Source organism: Elephantulus edwardii, unplaced genomic scaffold (assembly GCF_000299155.1).
Source record: "Elephantulus edwardii isolate Elephantulus edwardi_28Jun2011 unplaced genomic scaffold, EleEdw1.0 scaffold00397, whole genome shotgun sequence".
NCBI lineage: Eukaryota > Metazoa > Chordata > Mammalia > Macroscelidea > Macroscelididae > Elephantulus > Elephantulus edwardii.
The window spans coordinates 881,302-888,710 of NW_006400147.1; positions in this window are offsets into that span (position 1 = coordinate 881,302).

Below are 7,409 nucleotides of genomic sequence, written 5' to 3' on the forward strand. Positions count from 1 at the left end.
AAACCCCACCCCCTAGCCCCAAATATAATCCACTCTACAACCCTCATTGCATACTCCTACGATAAAAATAATGCCCTAAAATATAATACTTTAAGTGTTGCTAATGAAACAATGGGTAAGCTTAATCTTAAAACGAAGACCAAAGTTCAGACATGGCTTCCCCTTGGGTGGGAGGCTGGGCAGAATTCTGTTTCTCTCCTCCGGTGGGGCTGGGCGGAATTCTCTGTTTCCAGAGGGTGCTCAGTCCTGTCTGGACTCTGATCTCAGTTGTGGCCTGGCTGTTACTATGCTGGGGAATCCAGAGTTTCTCACTGTGGCTTTGAGCTTTAATTTCTCTGACGACTAATGATGTTATGGACTATTCCTGATGTTTATTAGTCATTTAATTATCCTCTTTTGTGATATGCTTATTCAAGTCTTTTGCCAGAATTTATTGCTTCTTAAAAAATCCCTGAAAAACCCACAGCTGCTGAGTGAATTCTGACTCATAACAACTTTTTCAGACAAACCAGAACTTTTCCACAGATGTTCCAAGGATGTGCATTCTTATGGAGGCAGATAGCTATGTCTTTCTCGTGGGGTTCAAATTGCCTCCCTTTTGGTCAGTATCCTGGTGCTTTGAACAACTGTGCTATAAAGGTGCTCTCTCCTCTCTCCCTCTCACCCCCTTCCTCCTTCCTTCCTTCTGTTGTTGATGTTGCTAAGTGCCATTGAGTCTCTTGCAACTCATAGCGAACCTATGTACAGCAAAGCTGAACCCTGCTCTATCCTGAGCCAACATTATCTCTCTGACACTCCTACCCCCATTACCCAAGTCACTGAGTCATTCCATCTTATCAAGGGTCTTCCTCTCTAGCACTGCCCTTCCCATGTCCCAAGCATGATATTCAAAGGCATCAATTCTCCTTCTATCATCCCTAGTCATCATCTAGATTTCTGATACATAGCAAATGACTACAAAGACTAAGGACTTGATCAGGCACACTTTAGTTTCCAGACTGACATCGTTACTCTTCAGTACTCTGGAGAGGTACCTGACAGAAGATTTTCCCAATTTATCTTTTGATTTCCTGGATGCTGGTACTAAGAGCATTGATTGTGGAGTCAAGCAAACTCAAGCTGTTAAGAATCTCAATCTCTTATCCATTTATCATAATGCTGCCAGTTGGCCCAGGGGTGAGCATCTTTGTTTTTTTCATGTTAGCTTCAATCTATATTGAGGGCTATAGTCCTTGACATTTTGCAGGAAGCACTTCAGGTCCTCCTCAATTTCAGCAAGCAAGATTGTATCAGCTGCATAACACTGGTTATACATGCATTGCAAAATATTCTTAAAGACATTCTTCTTTGTTGCATTCCATAAGCTTGAATGTTTTGTCTTTTACTTTTAACTCTGTCTCTGAATCAGACATTTATTTTGGGGAGGATGTAAGATAGGAGTTCTATAGGGAATGAACATATCTCACCACCATTTGCTGGAATGACTTTCTCCGTGTTCTAAGAACCATGTAACTCATTAATTAAGAATCTACATGTGCACGGATCTGTTTCCTAACTCAATTTTGTCCCATTAGTCTGCTTATTCTTTCTTTTTTTTTTTCAGTCTACTTATTCATGTGCCAGCATGACACTATCTTAATCACTGTCATTTGATAAGAACTTTTATATCCTTAGGAACAAGTCTCCTTACTTTGTTTTTGTTCCTTAAGAGTGTTGCACTAATTACTGAGCCTTCGCATCTGCAAGTAATTCTTTTTCATAACAAGACATTTTGAAATTAATTTTTCATATAATGCATCTGACCTAAGACAAGGTTTCAACAAAAATAGCCTTCTAGTTTTAGTCTGGCTATAATTCCTACCATTGTCAACTGAAGTAGATTTAATTAAAATTTGGTCTTGTTCCCAGACTTGACTAGATATTTCCTTTGATAGTCAAAGAAACTGACATTTGTTCCCAGAACTAAGCTTGTTGTGTGAGATAAGAAAAAGATTAAAAAAGTACTCCTTAGTTGGAATATTTTTGTTGCTTACCTGAAATGTTACCACTCCAATTTCTTAACTGGATGACTCTCTTACCATTTGTGATGTAGCATAACCAAGAAAGGGCAATGAATGCTTTTACTGCCCCAACTCACCCACCTCCTCACCCTCCGATCTCTTTAAAACATATCCTTGATGACCCGGTCTGTACAGAGCTGTGCTGCCAACCTGGCTCTCTGGCACACTGAACCTATCAGTGGCTTCATTGGTGAAAGATGTGTGGTCTCCTCCAGTGTGATTTGTAGCCTTGGAAACCTACAGGAGGGTCGACTATGGGCTGACTCCAACCTAAGAATTTTGAGAGTGATTTGAAAAATAGACACTCCAGGTTTTCCTCAAGTTCTGATCCTCTCACTAGCTTCCTTTCCTTCAAAAACCTAGCACCATAGAACCTAGATCCCACCTAGTCATCCCCTGTTCTTCAGGGCTCTTCCTTTCCCGTCACATGCCACAAGTGCTACAAAGCAGAACAAGAAAAAGATGAAGAATGATAAAGCATAGAGGTTTAGGAGCACTGTGGGTTCAGTGTTGCTTTCTCCCCTTCCACCTGGCCAGTGAACCTCAAGCACAGCCACACCTGTCTGTCACTAGAGGCTTGATTGTTACCATGATGTCAAACAGAGTTTATCCAAGCTTCCAGACTAAGGTATATTAGGGAGAAAAGCCTGGTGTTCTCCTTCCAAAAAGGAGCCAGTGAAAACTCTGGGTGCCAGCAACCAACCAGGAGGATAGCATGGATTGGACAGTGCTTTGTGTCATTGTGCATGAGTGACCAGCACAGGAATAACTCCATGTTAGGACCAGGAGTACATGCGCATTATTACCGTGAAACCTGTGAGAGATGCGACACAATAGGAATGCCTTGCTTTTCCAGGTCTTACAAACTTTCTGCCTTTGATGGGGTGCAATCTTAGCACTCTGAACATATTATCACACTCTGAGCATGTTATCAAGAGAGACCAGTCTCAGGAGAATGACGTGCTTAGTAAAATAGAGGACAGTTAAGAGAGAGAGACAGAGAAAAGTGAATTGACATAGTGGATATAACAATGGTGTTCAGCATAGCAAAGATTTTAAGAGTGCCATAGATTGGGTTGTGTTTCCTTCTATGATACATAGGGTTGCTGTGAGTCAGAACTGACTCAACGACACCTAACATCAATCTCTTTTAGTGGAAAATATTTGAGTTTTCCTTCTTGGGCAGGTTTCTGCTTTACACAAATTCCAGCTTTCATGGATTTCTCTATATTTTGTAATTATAAAATTAAGTCTCCTACTATGAAGTAGATAATTTATCCCTTTTCATAGCAAGGGGAACGCTGGTGGCCTAGTCTGTAATGTGTTGCAGTGCCAACCAAAGTCTTTGAGTTTTCTGGGGAACGCTGGTGGCCTAGTCTGTAATGTGTTGCAGTGCCAACCAAAGTCTTTGAGTTTTCTATGGTTCAAATCCACCAGCAATTCCGAGGGAGTAAGAAGAGTGGTCCTTCTCCCATTACAACTTGTTGCTATTTGTTGTTCTTTGTCATGAGATTGTTATTTTCTTTAGGTGCCATCTGATTTATGTTGTTGTGTGGTGCTGTCACATTTACTATGACTCATAGCGAACTTATGAACAACTGGTCTGAACCCGCCTGAGCCTGTGCCATTCCCATCATCTCTGACACACTGTAGTCCTTTCATCAATCCATCTCATTGAAGGTCTTCCCTTCTTTTACTGACCCTCCACTTTTCTGAGCATGATGTCCTTTATCCAATGACTGGCCCCTCCTAACAACACGCCCAGAGTACATGAGATGAAGTGTCACCATCCTTCCCTCTAAAAAAGCTCTCCAGCTGCACTCTCCAAGACTTATCCATTTGTTCTCTTGGCAGTCCATGGGTTAGTCAGTATTCTTCTCCAACATGACAACTCAAAGGCATCAATTCTTCTTCTGTCATCTTTATTCACTGTCCAACTCTGATGCATAATAAGTAATTGAAAAGACCATGGCTTGAATCAGGCTTACTTTAGTCTTTAAACTGGCATCCTTTGCCTGGGGACCACATGGAAATTACAGGCAATGCCCAAGGAGAAGGTGTGTTTTGTCTGAGCTGGTGAGTGGTCCAGACAAAGTAGATACCAGGAGGAGGTTTTCTTAAAAGAGAGACAGTTTGTTCTTCCCTTATGAATACAAACATACGCCCCTAAAGATTATCTAACTACCCCTTCTAGATGCTGTTGGTGATTTGATCCCATGTAGACTGTTCTTCAAAATAGCACTCACTGATCTCAAAACCTACAGTTGTAATAACCGAAACAGCATGGTACTGGTACAATGACAAGTACATAGACCAATGGAACAGAATTGGGAACTCAGAAATTAACCCATCTATCTATGATCAACTGATATTTGACAAAGAAACAAAACCTATCAAATGGGGAAACAACAACCTCTTCAACAAATGGTGCTGGCAAAATTGGAGAAAGCTGGAGTAGGATCCACATCTCACCCATATACAAAAGTCAGCTCAGGGTGAATGAGAGACCCAGGGGTAAAGCCCCAAACCATGAAAAGCATAAGAGACAAAGCAGGACAAAGTTTAAAAGGCCTAGCCCATGGTATGAAGAGGCTAACACATACAGCCAGAAAGGCACAAATTGAAAATACAAATTGATGAATGGGACCTTCTAAAGATTAAATCCCTGTGTGCATCAAAAACTTTTCCAATAGGGTAAAAAGAAAATCTACTGACTGAGAAAAAAACATTTAGCAATACCATCTCAGAAAACGGCCTCATCATTTTACAGAATACAACAAGGCCTCTATAAGAAAAAGACTGATAACCTAATTACAAAGTGGGCAAAGGCATGGAAAGACTTTTCACAGAAGAAGACATACTGATGGCCAACAGATGCAGGAAGAAATGTTCAAAATCACTGGCAATAAGAGATGCAAATCAAAATCACAGTGAGATATTATCTCACTCCAGTAGCAGTAGCAAAGTTTAACAGGACAGCAAGTGATAAATGTTGGAGAGGATGTGGAGAGATAGTAACTCTTATACATTGGTAGTGAGATTGTAAAATGGTACAACCACTCTGGAAGGCAGTTTGATGTTTCCTCAAAAAGCTGAAAATAGAAATTCCATATGACCAAGCTATTCTACCGCTTAGAATATACCCCCAGAAAATTAGAACTGAGACAAAAACGTACATTTGTACACCAGTGTTCATAGTAGCATTAGTCACAATTCCAAGAACATGGAAACAACCCAAATGTCTAGCCACAGTAGAACTGATTGTCAAATTGTGGTATATTCACACAATGGAATATTATGCAGCACTTGGGAGCAATAATTTTGAAAACTACTACATAACTTGGGAGGGACTAGAGAGCATTATCCTGAGTGAACTAACTCAGTCTCATAAGGACAAATACTGGATATGACCATTACTGTAAAAATAGAAGGACAACTAGTAAAAATTGTATGGGAGTTCAAAGGGGGAAGGCTTAGGAGCAGAGAAGTGAGGATTGAAGGGGGGAAATCATATGGTTGCACAATTTGGTCACTGGAGGGAGTGGATAAAGAAAATGGGAAGGTCGTGTGGGGTCTAAAAAGAGAGAGTAATGGTGAGCATTATTTTTTGAGTAATGGTGAGCATTACTTTGTGAGTAATGGTGATTAATTTCATAAAACTCCATAAATGAGAATGATTGTATGAAGCACAATATCAAGGAAGCATAGTATGAAACACAATGTATACACATTTTGTATGCACAGCAATATAAAATAAAAATTATTTTAAAAAAGAGCACACTGCTTAAAGGCAAACATTTTTTACCAAATAATTCAGTTTACTGTTCGGTTTAAAAAAAACTTTTTTCTTTGTTTGTTTAAGATTTAATGTTTAGGCACAAGGGCGATGGTGCACAAAGTCTTATTTTCTGAGTTCTGGTGACTTGGCAGCTTAATATCTGGGATCAGACTGCCACCCCTAATTCCCAGCACTGCCCAAGCCCTGAACCCCCACCCCTGCCACAGCACCGTGTCCAGGGACACCACCCCACCACCATTGACCACCCCCACACTTGTGGCACACCCGGGTGGCCTTGCTACAACCCCGCACCCCTGGCGGTGCTCCAGGGCCACTAGAGACTCCTTCACGCAGCACAGAGACCTACCAACAGCCATGGACAGTACAATTCTGAGTCAGCACACAAAGGCACACCGCGGATCCAGCCATCATCTTAAGCCACCAATTGAGCTGCTGTGGGACTGATCTGCCATGAGAAAGGCTGGTAGTATCCTAATTGGGTTTTCTTGGGCACCGCTGATTGTCTGGGAGAGTATCCAAGGGTGAGCCCACTGGTGGGAATTTGGCTGAGCTCTCTTGGGCCACACAAACAGCCCAGGAACGAGCGGGCCAGGGATAATTTGGCTGAAGTTTTGTGGACATTGCAGACCAGCTAGAGGCGAGTGGGTTGGTGGGAATTTGACTTTGTCTTGTTGAGTCCCCTTGGGCCCAGGACCCTACCTGGGCAGGGGCCACTGTGCAAGGGCAACTGTATGAATGCCAGTGGACAGGGACCAGTGAATGAAAACCACTGGGTGGGAGAAGGACAGCTGGAATTTGAATAGGGATCCCAATTGTAAGCACACCCAGACAACTGAGGTCTGAGTAAGGTCCCCCAAGTGGTTGACCTGCGCTTGTGATCTCCCGAAACACGTGCATGCCCCACCCCATTTGGCTCCACACCTGTGTCTACACGTCTGGTTAATTAACCTGCTTTTAATTCAGAGCACCTTGACCTGTCTTACCTACAAGAGGCTGTTCTCACAGGCTCTGAACTGACATTTCCCTGGAGTCAGACATTCAGAGAAAAACACAAGTGGGATAGCTACCCAACTGATCTCTAGAGCATTATCTTCAGATCAAGAACATATCAATGTCTCAAAGAAAGCAAGCTGTCCCTCACAATACACAAGCACAAAGCAAGATGTCACCCCCAAATGGTGACACAGTATCAATGGATTTCCTGAAGCCAGAAAGTCTGATGGAACTTTCTGACACAGAATTTAAAAGAACAATGATTGAATATTTTCAATGGATGAAAGACAAACTTGAAGAATTACAGGACACTACAAGCAAAAACTAGGAGGAACTAAAAAACCAATCCAGAACAATGTAGAGAAAACAAACAAGGCATTAGTGGCACTGGAAAAACAAGAAACCACTATCCAAAATATGAGGTCCAATGTTTCAGATGCTGTCAACATGATGGAGGGACACATGAGCAGAGTTTATGAGATATAACACAAAACCAGTGAAACAGAAGACAAAATTGTCACCACTGATCTGCTAGAGCAAAAAGCAGACTCAAAAAG